The sequence below is a fragment of the Amblyomma maculatum genome, chromosome 3 (assembly GCF_055883805.1).
Source record: "Amblyomma maculatum isolate TAMU_Amacu chromosome 3, ASM5588380v1, whole genome shotgun sequence".
In the NCBI taxonomy this organism is placed as follows: domain Eukaryota; kingdom Metazoa; phylum Arthropoda; class Arachnida; order Ixodida; family Ixodidae; genus Amblyomma; species Amblyomma maculatum.
In genome coordinates this window covers 176,613,973-176,630,838 of record NC_139346.1, presented here as the reverse complement: position 1 = coordinate 176,630,838, position 16,866 = coordinate 176,613,973, and the positions used below count along the sequence as shown (strand labels likewise).

The window sequence follows — 16,866 nt, the reverse complement described above, 5'->3', positions numbered from 1 at the left end:
TCAACAAGACAAAATGGAGACTGCGAGCGTTGTACTTTCCGCATGATTTCGTGCCATTACTCGGCATAGAGAGTGCATGGAAGAGACGATTTTTTTGTCTGAGATTACTAACAAAACACGGATGATGATGTTAAAATTTAAATCACTATAATAACGTGTTTCCATTTCTGGCTGCTTACGACGAAAACGCACTAACGTGCCGATTGTGCTGCGCACATTTCAAAGCGCTCAACAGCTTCAATGCATTATTGATGCCTTTATTCACACTGCTTTTTTCATACATCCAGTGGCTGATCCTTTCAATACTGCTGATTCCAGTCATTGTATCCCGTATAGTAGTCGTATAGGTCCATTATAGAAACAGCGCAAAAGAACAAATTCTGTCCAATGGCGTAGCAGGTGCAATTTGCTGAGCAATCTTGGTCACTTGAGCACTATGAAAAAAATACATTCATAAAATGTACAACAATATGTTTTTAGACAAAGCGTCAGTAGAACACACATTTTTGGGCCACGCTTTTTTTGAAGCGATAGTAAAAGTTCCTCCGTAAAGCAGTTGAATCATGTTTGCTGGTTGTGTGAAAACCTTGCCCTGATGCGAAATAGCGAAGCAAAAACGAATAGAAATTTCGCAGAAGTGCTTCATCTATAATTTACAGCTTTTTTACACTTACATAAATGCGCCTCCGATGCATCCAATGCTGTTTGGCTCCGTTGACCACGTTTATCATTTCCTCTAAGACATTGAGAAGAGGACCCAGAAGGGTAGGCTAATCATGGCTGCGTGGGGGGCTTGAAAAACAAAGCCATTACTATAGAGGAAATTTACAGATGCTTGTGAGACGAATTCGATACGCGAAACGAATAAAATTTAGTCTGCTTTCAAGATGGATGCCTGAGCTCTGACGACCGATACGCGGGCCTATACTTTCTCCTTAAATTACAGGAAGAATATCTCCAGGAGTATACTGACCTCACTCACAATTCAATTCGAAGAACAGCCACCTAGAAAAATACCTGAAGCAGGGCACGTATCCATAAGTAAACCTTTTCTACATACTAGAAGGCTTATTTTGATCTAAAGCTTTTTCTAGAAGTATTATGAACCAGTTAACTAGTTAAAAAGGCTCAGATTGTCAAAAAAAGTTCAAAATCTTCTGCCACAATGTGTCGCCAGAAGCGACACGCTTTAAGATGTGAAGACTGGTAGAAGTCAAAAGAGGCCATCACCCAAACGTGAAAACACGTTTTATATTTGCATTCATATTTTGACAGCCCTTCGAGGTAAGCATATGGCAGATTAAGCATCGTTCTTCATTGCTGGACACTAGAAGCAAGTGGAACACACTTCTCCAGCAACACCATAAAGGGTGACCACGAAATTCCGATCGCGACAAAAATTTTCTACAAGCCCTTTGAAGTAAATACTAATTATTCTCGAAAAGCTGTTAAGGCCAATCGCAGGAAAAATATTCCACCAGGAAGCTTCACGTGATACTCTGAGAGACATTTTATGGCAAAAGCCTTTCTAGGCTCATATGAATACCTCGCGTCTGCGAGAAGTGTCTGCAAGATATGTTCGTAAAATGGGTGATCGATATTCTTTAGGACTTCGCGAGACATGTCAGCGACACGTCGCAATAGAGTTTGACGTTAACGTAATTTCTCCGGTAAGGACGTCGCAATAAGGTCTGAAGACGAAGCCAAAGAAAAGAAACTAATGAAATTATAACCAGTGCACAAACGCGCAAGGTAGAGGAAGAGGGGAAAAGGTAGACAGAAGGGGAAGAAAAAGAAGAGGAAAATGCTTTGGCCATTAAGCTCTTAAGTGAAGCTAAGTGAAATCTGATAATTTTTTCTCTTGTTTTGTATAACGTATCTTCCTCTGTATGTGAACTACCGTTAAGTGGATTATGAGCGCGTAAACAGTGGAGTTTTTCTCGTAGGACAATAAAATTATTTACTTGTACTGCTCGGTTTTAGACAGGTCACTTTACAACAAACTCTCCTTAGGTTCGGAAGTATTCATTTATTCTTTTTCTGACAGCCTGATGTTTTCGAACTCTATAACTAAATGCACCCAAAAGTAAACAATTTTACGTAATTGAATCTTTTCTAATTAACGGAAAAAAGGAGGCGATGAACTCTAAACAAACATATGAGCTGTACACGTTCAAAATACAATACTAAAAAGTATAAGAAACACACAATGATGAGATACGAGAGGAAACGAAAGGACAGAACGGGAAGTATTGTCTTTTTGTTTTAGAGTTTACCTTCTTGCGAAAGACGCTTAGTTCCCTGTCTTAAGAGCTGTAGTCCTGTTCTTCCTTCGGGCCCCCTGTTCTTTAAATCAGAATGGTAGAGCATTTTCTTCTTCTCAAAAAAGTAGTTTTTACTCGTGATCGAAGATGTCTTATTTGGTCAATTAGAATGCATAAATAATACTCTTCGTTTCCAAGCCCCTCAAATCATTTCATATTGTTTGGACATTGTTCGATGGTAGTCAGTGGACTGTACCAGAATTCATGACGAACTACTTGTACATTTGTTCAAATAGTTTGCGATTTCATCATCTATGACAACATGCGTGTTCATGTGCCCAAAAACGTCGATCTTATAGGTGGGTTTTTCACTAGATTTCTTATCTCCATGTCTGGGTGAAACGATCTCATTAAGTAAAAAACGTGTAAATAGCTGGTGACTGTGAGCAGCAATTAACTTACCTGCTTGGGCGGGTAATGGCAGAATTCAATAGTTTCAAGGTCATATTGCGTCGTCATAGAATTAAATTGCTCACATCTGAAAAGTATGCTTCTATTTTAACCAAACTTCTCCCCATTACTTAGAGAAGAGTTAATTTGCTCAGCAAATCACTAATACATTTCTACGTAGCTTCGTTGACTTCGACTATCTGCAGCTTTTTAACATGCGCCGGTAGTGTACCGATCGCAATAATGAACTGAGATTTCGCAGCCGTTGCTGTGCCCATTGAAGCTACTGAGTCTTGCTTAAAATATTTTGTACCATCAGATAGTTGGTGCTCACGTCACGTCACAAACCAATTCATGTAGCAGATATCAACGCAGCACGGCGCATATTACAGTAAGAGCCAATACCACGAAGGCATTACGTCTCCAAACAGTAAATTTGCAATATTTCATGGGTCTATTAGTTCGCCCGTCACAGAACAGAGTAATGGAGTTTTGTGCATTGTCAGTGCACGTTAAAGGCCATATGTGGTTGTTCAGCCCAAATCAAAGAGAACAGAGTGTCCGTTAGAGCAAATGAAGCGAAATGTTATAATTTGGTGGACATATAAACTCGACCTTTCAGGAGATGACGTAGCAGCGTTAATGGCTTCCATCAGATGTTGTTCTTACGAGTCCATAGCTGCGTACATTGGTTGCATCGCCTTCTATAACTGCGACAAATTCAGCTACAAATTTACATTGTCCGCTATTACGCGCTGTTCTTCATGTTAAGTAGATAGTACTTTCAAGCGCACGCCAGCTTCAAGCGTCAGACCCAAAACGTTCCAGCCCTCCCCGTATTCTGTCTTGAACCAACTGCGCCTTGCACTGAGAGAAAATGCTCATAAGGATTTGCTTGCTGAGAGCCGCCGTACAGCGGCGAAGTGAATATCGCTCCTGTATTAAAGTAATGCTGTCAGAATTGATCTGGGGGAATTTCGTCAGAATTAGAGAATTACTGTGCGTCTCTGTTTTCCGCTTCCTCCCAAGACACTGATGCTAAGCGTGGACGCGCTTTGTCTACCTTATGAAGTTGCTTTCTGAGTATGATGGCTGTATATTAAGTTTTCTATGTATTTAGCTGAAGTAGAGGATGTCATTGATTTGCTTCCAATTTGACAGACGACTGCACCTGACCGTCTTACTGGAACATTTTACAATGTTTGGAGACGTTATTCTGTGTAATTTTAGAGCTTACTTATTACACGCCCATTTGCCGTGTCGCCGTTGGTGCCGTTGTTGGTGAAACTGAGCGAAAGAGGCTCACCAGCCACGAGAGAGTTACGAGCAAAAGAGGATTTCTCAGGAGTGAAACAAGAGCCACTAGCTTAGTGCCGCTAATTCGTTGCTCTTTAGCTTCTGAGAAATTCTGTTCGGGCCCCTGAGGAAAATTGGCGGCTTAGCAAAGACACATACATACATACATACATACATACATACATACATACATACATACATACATACATACATACATACATACATACATACATACATACATACATACATACATACATACATACATACATACATACATACATACATACATACATACATACATACATACATACATACATACATACATACATACATACATACATACATACATACATACATACATACATACATACATACATACATACATACATACATACATACATACATACATACATACATACATACATACATACATACATACATACATACATACATACATACATACATACATACATACATACATACATACTGTGGGAATTCAGCATTACCCTCGGCCGCACGTCGCGGCGAACGCCCTCTTTCACGAGGAGCCCTCATCTTTCCCCTCCCGGCATCCTTCCCCTGGAGCTGTGGCGGAGGGGCGGGGCATGAAAGAACTGGCGTAGCGCGCCGGGCGGCCTCTCCTTGCTCCTCCCCACTCATCTCGGGGGATAGCATCTGCATTCAGGCAGACAACGCCACGTCGCCACAGCGCGCGGATGCTGCTATGGCCGAGGATGTAAATTGGGCACTCCCAATAAACAGCTTGGCCGGCTGGCTGTACCTCGGTGTTTCGTTCTTTCCTGCCGCTAATGTGGTCAGAGCTAGCGGTGTGGCTTCGGTTCTCAGAGCGGAGACGGAGCCCCGTGAGAACCCTCACAAAATTGCGTCCAACGTAGGGCGCCAAAAATCGGATTCTCTACGGGGCTGCGGCTCCGCTCTCAGAGCCAAACACCACTCCGCTAGCTCAGACCACAGTAGTGGCCCCAGTGAACAACACGAACACCGAAGATCAAAGGGTTAACCGTTAATGGGTCTTCATCGACCACGCGCGCGATCAAGCAACGGCACAATTCACCTGAGAAGTCCGTCTGGTTTCGTGGTTGCGTCCGCTCTGCTTGCCCGTCTAGTCCGCACTGCAGGCACTGCTCTCGGTTCAGGCACACGCGCCCTCACTCACTGACTCCCGTCTGCCCAAAACCACACCCAGCCAACACAGCCAAGAAGGCTGTGTTGACTTCCCCCTTCCTACCCCCAGCCGAGCAGTCAAGAGACAGAGGGAGGAAGGCTGGTCACGTGATCTGGAGAGGAGAGGCCGAGTGCTTCTCCGTCGCTGCTGCGGCGTAGTCAGGAGGGGAAGTGCAAGAGAGAACCGGAGACGTATTCCCGGTATGCCCTCCCGCAGTACATACATACATACATACATACATACATACATACATACATACATACATACATACATACATACATACATACATACATACATACATACATACATACATACATACATACATACATACATACATACATACATACATACATACATACATACATACATGCATGCATACATACATACATACATACATACATACATACATACATACATACATACATACATACATACATACATACATACATACATACATACATACATCAAAGAATGGCTCGAATTTCATGCCTTAATACGCCACACAAAAGTCTTTAACTTGATTGGTGGTAGATTTTCGCTTCAACATTTTACGCTACTTTGGATATGGGAGACCTGGCAAAGAAATGCACACAAATAATTTGTCTTCATAGCTTAAAAAGCGATACATAAAAACTGCAATATACGGAGATCTAATGGTCCATCACGATATAATATGATGTCTTTAAGATACTTTAACATGTCTTAGCAAATAGGCTACAGTTTAGCCATCGCAGTTCCCATTCCACCTACCCCGCCTAATTGCATCAGGCACCGTCCAGTTCAAATTAACATGCTTAATGCCTCACGGAATTAATGTTTTATAGAAACTGCAAAAGCACAAACGACAGTGAAGAAAGTTGACGTGGCCAAAACGTTTCTTCAGGTCCGTCAAAAGTGCGAGAGCAACCATCCAGCCATGCCTCTTCTTAGAACGTATGCATCATTACCTTAGTCTGTGAAAACTTGAAAGTTTTGGTCTGTGGAAACTCCACTTCGAAGCTTGTTCCGCTTCCAATGCACCTTCAGTGCACTTTAGGTCTCATGGCCATGATTTAATTTTCAGAGTTCAAAAATATCAATTTCCCCACGAACCAAGGCTTTCTTCAAGATGTGCACGCAGACGTCGCCAGGGAAGAAAGGGTATGTAAAAGGGGCTTTTTTTTTTCTTTCTGAACAGCCGCATTTGTGGTGTTCCTCAAGATATTGAGAAAAGTTTCATTACTTCTGAAGATACTATATAATGTCGTACAAGGGATCTTAAACGACTTTACTTGACCACCTTCACTATGCGACGTCATACTGGACTGTAGTATGAAGAGAAATCACTTCTGATATTGCCTTCTTGATTAGGCTGTACAATAATGGTCGTCCGGAGCGATTAAGAAACACTGGTAATCTCTTGCGCTCAAATCTCATTTGTGCCAGATGATCCTTAAGCTCATGGGAGTAAATGAACAGCCATACCTTGTCTCGGAATGGGGCTCGCTCTTACTGGTGTTCTTAGATTTGACTTACTTATTGTGCTCCGTTTCTCTGCCTTTTACATTATGATGTCTTAGATTCTGTTCCTTCAAGCGTAGTACAGTTACTAAAATAAGCCGTCATATTACATCGGTGTAATAAATATCAAACTTAGTAAATAAGCTTGCGAGGCCTCGGGACAGCTTCTGAACCTCGGGGTACAAGCGCCCCGGTTTCGATTCCCCCGCGACGTCTCTCATTTTCTTTTGAGTGAACTTTACTTGCCTTTGAATTCGAGTTCTTTAAATTTTGCAATAAATCATAGCTGCCCGCCCTGATTATCTCACGCCAAAGCTCGCGGTTAACGCTGTCGTTTTCAGCTAACAGGCACCATCACTCCTTTCGAGTTGAAAACTTTTCTTCAGCACTCTGCACCAACAGAGTTCAAACGTTCCATGCACGTGCAGTGGAGAGAGAGAGAGAGAGTTCCAACTAGTGGCAAAATTCAGAGCATTGACGTGAAGAGGTTTGTTTTTGACACCTAGTGTCTGGGGTAGCAATTGTTGATGAGAAGTGAACGGTCACTCTACTCAGTTTATGGCGAAATTTTAATCAGCCAGGGAAGCCAGGGGACATCCATGAGAAGGAGAGGATGATGCTCGCCTTCAAACAAACCTTTGGCTTTAGCTTGGCTAGCGGTGATAGGGCCCATGAGAGACGTGTAAGCGTCATCAATGAAGACTTGTTCTTACCCTAAACATTTTTGAAATTCAAAATATTTCTTATTACAAGCCCTACTCCTAAATTTTATTTTTGTTAGCGTCTGATGGTTGCAAGTATGATCCTGCTACATTACTGATCCTAAATATGATCTTGCATCACAAATATACATCCAGCCGCTGTGGTTCTAGCGCGGCCACAGCATCAGGCTTCGGTGGACACTCAGCCATTGCGCTGAAACGAAAATAAACGGGTTGATGTGGAAGATCAGCTGCCTTATAGTTATCGGGTTTCCATCCAAGTCCCATACTCGAGAAATGGTGCATCAGTCTTACTGGCTTCTTCAAAGCAAGCTGCCATGGAATTGCAGTGGCTAAATGTGTGCCATCAGCACGACGGCATCTCTCAACTTGATTATTTCCATGACATTACTTAACCTCTAATATTACGCAATGTCAGGTGACTAGGTTATATCGATTACAGCTTGGCGTCGCGCAAACCCAAAGCTGACGCCAGAAGATTGAAGTTTGACTAACCCCGACTTGTTTTAGCCGCAGATACCAGAGACAATTTATAATAATATCTGTGAGCTCCTTTAGTACACACATGCGATGAGTTAATTCGAAATTACTCCGTGAAAGTCGGACAATCATACTCTTTCCTATGAAACTGCCTTACAGGCACCCGGATGCCACACACTAAAAGCTTACCTGTGATAGACTCTCGGAGTTTTTATGCGAAACTTGCCAAGATTTTCGAACGATACAGGACTGCGATGTAAGAAGCAAAACGGTATTTTTTTATATTACAACCTACACATTTGTATACGCGGTTGTGTCTACAGATGTATCTGTGTACTTTGAGCTTGACCATATTCAGTGCTTGGTGAACCTGTATACGCAATTTTGCATTGCTCTTCTCTGCAATTGTGCGCGGTGTGCGTGTCCACCAGCAACTGGAGTAAGTGGTGGGCGATGCTCCATACGAGTGTCATTTTTTTGTGTGCGTGGTCCCCTACACATCACACTAATTCATTTTACTGTGACATCTTCACCCTCCTTCTGCATCCTAACTCTTTTTTTACATCCTATTTCCCATTTTTCTCGTCTGAAGCAGCAGGCCAGGGTCACCAGCACCGCCCTACCTCTACAGCTTTCTTTTCATTACATTTTCCTCGCTCGCAAGAACTCTCAAAGCTGCGTTATCACGTTGAAAATAGAGAGAGTATCCACTATCTTAGCTTCGACATTAGTGGAACTATTTATAACATGGGTGAGATCTTAAATTACAAAAGCGAGAACGGTCCAGCAATAGGAGTCCAGCAGTACACAGAAATCTCAAGAGCATCAATGCGCCCCCACACAAAAAGAACTGTAGCACAATAAATAACATTTAACAAGTGCAGTTTCCGTCAGATATTGAAAAAAGTTTTGGTGAATACAATAAAAATTGCCGGTCTAATCCAGTGCTACGGCTGAAATATTCAACCGCAGGAATGCATGCGTGCTGGCACATATTCATATTGTGATAAAACTTAGTTTTAATCAGTGGTGTGCTGCTGGGCTATAGCACAGGACAGCGAGTAGCGGCATGCGATAAATGAAGTAACTTTGTTCGTGCCGATCGCATCCATTTGTGGTGCAAATGTGCAATCAATACAAGATTCACTTGTGGTCGTGGCTTGAAGGGGCTTATTAACAGTTGTGACCTCAAGTAGTTTGCGCATAAAGACTGGCAACCAATGCGATTTTTACGCTTCGACATTAGTCACCGCATATGATGGGAGAGTGTCTGGTCATCTTCACTGGTTAGCGTTCTCGCCTGTCGCTTCCGAAGGCGGTCGCATTCTCGTCAAAATGTTTCTCGGCGATCGGCAGGCAATAGCACTCGGAGAAGGCTTTGCCGATGACGACGCTAATATTTGAGTTCATAGCGTCTTAGCGACACAGGTAGCACTTTACGAGCGGGATATGCAAAAGGCAAAATGATACTTTATACAAGAGTATACGGCTATTTCTTTAGACAAGTTGTGTCATCTGGTGGCATTAACGTGATTTTTAAAACATTGCAGTTCCTTCTTGGCACCATTCTGGAATATTTCCCAAACAATTTTTCGCCTTCAAATAGTACTATTTTGAATTAATACATACTAATATTACATACATAGTGTCTAAGGCTTCTCTGATAGTAACCGGTCTACATTGTGATGTCGATCTGCCTTGGCGGATGGTACCGTGACGGACAATAGGAGCTTAAAATGTAGCCGTTAACTGCATTCCTCCATTAAAAAAAAAAAGAATCCCGCCATGCCGACTACGTAGTGAGAGTGTGCCCTATGAGTGAACAACGATCGTGTCATTTTATGGTGTGCAAGTGCTTGACTTGGAGGACTGCACATAATGAACTTCAAAAACTAAATTTCTCCGCATTTACAACACAAGAAGGAAAATATGTATTTCAGATTTTTAACCTTTTTACTGAGCTGCAAATCTAAATTGCTCAAAATTTTGCTTTTTCGTCGTTACTTTGACAAGAAATTGATAAATTTCAAGGCCCGGCATACATGGCCATATTCTTAGTTTTGAACATAGTATTGTAATGAAAGTTACTTCGGGCTTGCTTGTCGTTTCTGTTAGGTTGTACGCGTATAAATGAGCTTTCACAAGGAAATCGACGAAATGTAATCACCATACTCACTGTTGCAAACCAATGAGGGTGGTAAGCAATCCTACCAAAAAGAAGCAGTTGTTCATGTCCTATGTTTATGAGGCTTCTCGTCAAACTGATAAATGAAGCTTTCTTGAGCATAGATATATGGCCATGTGCGCTTTCCATCTTTGCATGCTCATTGAAAATCATCACAAGCATTAGCATTTTTAAAACAGTAATGAAGACTTTAAAACATATATTAGGTGAAAGTTTGCTTGGCAATGTTTTAACATGATATTCAAATTAAGACATTTGAGGGCGGCATGAATAATGATGAATTTCAAGAAGACTGCTGCTGATAGAAGTGGGCTTTTGTTTTTAAGCTTTTGTCAGCTTTCTGTTCCCAACATTTATCGCGATTTAGCTCGCTATATCACCAGCGAATTCAACTCAGGGATCAACATTTTACATTATTCACGTTTAATCTAGGAATGTTCCACGCAACGTAAATTTCTTTCCACCCAATAGGTCACAGCTGCCCGAAGAGATAGAACAAAATTAGGACTTTTAAAGAGACGACGCAACTCGCCAAAGCAGCTTCATTTCCAATTGTACATAGGAAGAAGTGTTCATGTAGATTAAAAAAGTGCCGTCTACTTGTTACGTAGCATTGCAACAAGCATATTTTGCAACCTATCCATCTCATAAATACATTTCAACAGCCACACGCCTTCTTTGCACTTCCAGGTTGTTATGCATTAAACTTCAGATATAGCGTGGCACAAATAAAGGTCAGACGTGCTTTGCGATCGTCTTAGGCAATATTTTTTTCTATCGCAAGTTAATGAACATATCACGTACATTCTTAGTAAAAAGATAAATTTCAATATTGACAAAAATTGGTTGATTTCCATGATTCAGAGATTACATATAAAATATAACTTTAACGGCTGAAAAAAAATTACAGTGCACAAAAATTACAAGAAAGTGATTGGTATGACACTAAAATAAGTTTCATTATGTTTGCTTTTCACTTATTTGCCGAGGTACAAGTACTGGTAGGTTGAATTTAAGGGGAACACCTAAATACTATATACCAATTTCATACACTACACAAAAGCGACTATTTTCGCTTATTCAAAATAGTTTCCTTCGAATGATATGATGCATTGAGCTTTTCGACATCACTGCAAATGACAGCGTACCTGGTCCGCCTGTGTTACCCGTACATTTTCCTTCAAAGATAATCAGTCAGGTGTTGTTTTTCCTTGGCTGTGCAAGGAAATATTTATCCACCTATTAAGCTCTAAATCCATTTGAGGCAATCCGAATTATGTTCCTCAGCGGTAACAATTTCGCAAACGCGGATATAGGTAATGATCAGAGCCTGGCAGATGAGTGGACGCCTTCTAGCTTGAGAAATGTGCCATTAACTTATGGGCGTACTGAGAAATGAGCTACTTTAAGTGTCATTTGTTTTAAGAACCAAATAAATTTTAACAACGAGAAGCAGACCAGTGGCTTTTTTTAACCAGCTCGTTTGCGAACTGCAATCGTTTGGGTACGAATACTACTAAATGACGTTTGTCGCGTTAACCTATCGACACCACACTACTGAGCGAGCTAAATAAGTAGGCTGCAGGGTAGTCTGACACAATACCGAAATGTCTATCAGGAGGCGGAATAACTTATTAAAATGCGGCAAAGCGCGAAAGCCTCATAAAGCACCAGAGTAGAATTCCCAGGGCTTCAAAGTTGCTCAATTATCATAACGTAACTAACATGACAGGTCGACGCCCTTTCCGTCAGCCGACTAGCGTACGGCCTCCCTTTCCATTCTCTAACCCTCACACTCCGAGATGACAAAATAGGTCACCAGACGGGGCTATCAAAATGCCTTTTTGCATGCCGCTCAACGAAAGCATTGACAAACCAAACCAGTTGCGCGCTATAGCACGTTATAAAAAGAGTTGAGGCTAGCTTCCAGGACGACACCACGATTTCTTGCGCAACACCATCCATTTTCAACGCTCACTCAGAAGGGTAGACCACCACAGGAGATGCCATTCGGTAAAGTTACAATGGGCGGTCATCCGTCCCGTACTGTTCGAACAAGATGCGGCCACCGCTGTCCACTTCTACCCCGAAAAGTATGGGTAGAAGTGGACACACACGCGCACACACACACACACACACACACGCACACACACACACACACACACACACACACACACACACACACACACACACACACACACACACACACACACACACACACACACACACACACACACACACACACACACACACACACACACACACACACACACACACACACACACGCACACGCACACGCACACGCACACGCACACACACACACACTTATATATATATATATATATTTGAAAGGGAAATGAGGGGCTCGTTATTACAGAGTTTAAGGGAGCTGACAGTATACGGGTCTATGGAAAACGTTGGGGATTTTTTTATAGATTTGGTTGTTGGTATTAGACAAGATTTAGTCTTATGGTGATTGCCGGGATAAAGAATAATAAATGAAAAGCGGGAGGAAAACCAACGTGCCGATGGTGGGCGCGTTGGTTTTCCTATATATATATATATATATATATATATATATATATATATATATATATATATATATATATATATATATATATATATATATATATATATATATATATATATATAGATATATAAACCCCGTAACTAAGTTAGGTGGTATGAATGCATTGATGCATACGTGCTAGAAAACTCCATGCGGGTGACAAGTTCCCGTCCTAACGAATAGAACGCCGTGAGACTCTAGACAAGATATAGATATAGAGACTCTTCCATATTCCGCGCTTCTTAGGAGAACCTTCGAAAAGCGGAAACTCAACTCGACCAGATAGAGGTTGGTAGTCAAAATCAAGCAAGGGGAAGAGAGCTATGGGTCACTGGGGCCCCCCGAAGGTAACACAAGGAATAATTGTCATTTCCATAAAGTTAAGAGGCACTTCAGTTAACGAGCCCATGTTTCACTGAATCCTGATCGACGTTGATAGCGTTGTCAGCATTATAAGGGAGCAATTATGATCGTGAACCTCCCATGTGTTAGCTGACAGGCGAGATGTGGCCAGGCGCTGACTGGCTGGGGGCTGTGTTATGTCGGGAGAGAACATTGATGTCGAGTAAGAAACGCTATCACTAGGTCATGTCCGAAACGTTTAATTAAAATGTTGCTTTATATCTATGTAGGGTGTTCTTTCACTTCGAGTTGTAACTCACGACTCTATGCTATAAGTATGTAGTAGATAGAAGGGGCGAAGACTGGAGGTTAGTGATTAAGCTTGTAGCAGAAATACTTGTACGGAAACGAGGATCCGCAAGGGGACCAGCAAAAGAGAGACACTAACGCTGTCTTATTTTAGCTAGTCGGAGCTTAAGTGCGTGCCAAATTGTTTCGTTAAAATTGCAAAAGTAGCCAGCTGTATGCGGAATCCACTATCCGCCAATAAAAGAAAGCGGCGTTCAATCGCTGAGGCACGTGAAGCGCCAGAAGCGATGCAGCTGCAGAGCTCCATAAGCAGTGAACGCAGATAGAAAGATCATTCGTGCCGTATAAATCAAAGAATAACTAACAATTAGTTAGGGCATGCTCAAGATACAAAACACTTATCCAATAACATAATTCTAATATCACAATCTGTCATCTGTTTCCTAAAGCACCACGCTTCAGTGCTTATGCATGTCTTGCCTAAATATGCCACACAAAGTGGAAATGAACAATTTTTTCGGGATTTTGGCCTGAAATGGATGAAAGATGTTAATACCGCGGCATGTCAACAACACAGCTGCTCTTCCAGTGACCTTTAATGACGAAAAAGATCCGAACAACATTTACCTAGCCTTCTCTTGTCTCCAAGCGAGCATAGCCACATGTGTAGATTGAAAAACTGGGTATCTTCCCTGTCCTATAATTTCGTGATGTCGTTTGCGAAAAAATGACATTTATAGCGGCAAAAATTAAGAACATACAATAACTCTGCATAAATGCCACGCGGAATTAGTGACTGCCTTGTGTCTTGAGACGAAACCATGTGACATATATATCACGTTTATTAACACGGTCATAATTATCTGTGAGGCATATGTCTTCGTGAAAAGCAAGCTGTGTTATGTGCAAATGTATGAGGGTGGATATATTTTCGAACGCTGTCATTTTTCCGATGTACTAAATCTACAGCAATATTATCGTGTGTCCTCCCATGTGCGATATAAAAGGTGTGATTAATTTACATATCTTTCTTGTACCAAGTCAGCACGAATTCAGAAGAATAAATTATATCGAATATTTTCACATGGTGATGACAATGCAGTTGCAATATGCGCGGAGACTGGCGCGGCAGTAAAATGTGACAGTCCTCCCAAAAACGCATCCGAAGCGTGCTTGGCGGCCTTCGAAAATATGTAACGCCCGCAATCTGAGAAGCGCTCAATTTAATTTTGGAATGGAAACACTGATATACACTGATATAAACCTACCAAAGCCTCCAGCTCGGCCACGAACAGTGTAGAAAGAAGTCTTCTGGTGGCGATTCTTCAAGATATATTTGACGCACTTTGCACTACAACGAATGGGACAAGGACCTATCCACAAAGACGTGTCAATATCCTAAACATTTAGAAAAACTAGTTTGAGGCGAAATGTTATGATATTCAATAACTAGAGTGCGACAGGTGCGCCAAGAAGGAAGGGAAAAATCACAGCTCTAACACAGTTTTAAACAGCTAGAAGGTAATTTGGTAATTAATCTTTTTTTGCCAATATCGACAAATATACCGAGAGCTTTTATTGGGCGAGATGGTACATAACTTTTGGTAGGAGAAAATAAGCGCACTATATGACATACACGGAAGGAAGAAATGACAGCAATGCAAACAAGCAGTGATCTAGTTAAGACATATGCTGAACAGTGCAACCATTTTATTACTAAAACATCCGCAGTGGTCCTAGAGTGCTAGGTAGGCAACTCAAGTACTGTATGGGCAATAATTTCCAAACTGCTATAAAAGGGCGTCTTTAATAGTAAAAAAGTTATTACCTGGTTCAGAGTTGCAGGCCAAAGAAGTTGCCTATATAAAACTTTTTTTTTGTTTATTTTATTACGAGGTAACCATTATATTCTTGTATTTCGAAATATTATCGGCTTGATCTCGGAAGAAGGGAAGAATACACATAAAAAATACGTGGCAGAGGTTTAACGCAGTTAAACAGACTAGACGCGAGAAAGATTGTGTTGAGTCATTTTGGCTCATTATTTTGCTTTGTGTATAAAGGATAATGAATATGGCAACATGCAATGCGCCGCGCGACAGCGTGCCAGAAAAACCCGCCAGGTGAACAGTCGCGGCGACAGCGTGGGCTAGCCTGCCACCAATTTTTATCTGTTGTGGGCCGTCACTGCACGCGCTACCGCTTCGGCGGTGGACGACGGCTGTTGCGGCGCGCGTATTTCTCTCTCTCTTCTTTTTCTTCTTTCTTGTCTATTTTCTATTCTGTCTGCACGAGACAGCGGAGGTGGCTCAGCTACAGAGCCAGTAGCAGGCCCGTGCATTTTTTTTTGTTTCTTCCTACAGCCGCAACAACAACAACCACTTACGGATGCCTCTTCGTTTGGCCTCCATCGAAGCGCCGCCACCGGTGGTCGGGATCAAACCCAGGAATTCCGGCACAGTTGTTGGGAGTCTTACTGCTGTACCACCGCGGCGTGGCAGAGGTAGTAGGCGAGAAGCCCGTTCCCGGAGTATTCGGCCGCGTTAACGAGATCGTGGACACACCGAACTCCAATAACACTTAACATTGTGCGCATGTCCGGCAGGCTGGAATCGACCATGTTTGTATAGAAAGGCGGAGGAGAGCGCGCGCTACTGTGTCCGTTTTACCGCCCAGCAAAAGGAGCCACAAAGTGATGGCAATCGATACGTTACGGTGCGCGGCGGACAGGCAACGCCAGCAATGTAAAAATACTCCGCCCACTTGGAAGATCGCATCATGAAAGCGTGCTGTGAGAGCGAAGAATGGAAACGCGCTGCAACTGTCAGGCGTGCCTCTGCAGTCGTTCTTAGCAGGGTCCGATTCTAACGTGCTACCTCTCCCGCTGAAACAGCAATACACTGCCGAGACCTATTATAGGTGGCCTATAGGTCTGATATCAAAACGCGGTGTTTTCTTCTCGCCACTAAAGAGAAGGGCGGCGCAGAGCACGATGTAGCTTTGCAAAATCCGTACGAACGTTACATCGTTGTCCTCATTCCGCAAAGAAACAGGGGCACGTCACCAGCTTACGCCGACACCTTTACTTGACCTTTGCCGGCCAAAGAAAATCCATGCACTTATGCAATCTCCGCAGTGCGACGTAGCAGCGGATTTAAATATAAAACACACAAAAGCGCCGAAAGAGGGCAGCCCTATCGGATACCGCCATCGATGGAGAAGGGTGTTCCGTTTTATTCAATTGTAAGTGGGGTGTAAAACTTAAGTAGAGCCGCTCCAACTGACCTACAAACTCAGCGGAAAGCCAAAAGACTAAAAAATGGCAAAAAGATAGCTATGCTCAACACGATCAAAGGCTTTTGCCTCATCGAGGGACTCGAAGCAGCCTGATATCCCCGTTCTTGAAGTGAATGTGAACAAGTCGCGCGTTAGTGCGAGAACCAAGAGGAGTACACCGACCATACTGAAACGCTGCAAGTGTGTGTAGGGATAATGAGCCCCGCTGCCACCTTACTCAATCTGTTAGACATTAGTAACGTCGCTAGCACTTTAACTGCGTTTAG

General features: G+C 42.4%; 1 long non-coding RNA gene across 1 annotated transcript; it reads right to left on the bottom strand.

The window, feature by feature from the left end:
• Positions 1 to 236: 236 nt before the first annotated feature.
• LOC146197036 (uncharacterized) lies at positions 237 to 10,205 on the bottom strand. The gene is made up of 3 exons (XR_014705658.1): positions 10,075 to 10,205; positions 2,727 to 2,802; positions 237 to 434 (listed from the first exon to the last, which is right to left on the bottom strand). It is a non-coding gene; the product is annotated as an uncharacterized LOC146197036 (long non-coding RNA).
• Between the last annotated feature and the right edge of the window lie 6,661 nt (positions 10,206 to 16,866).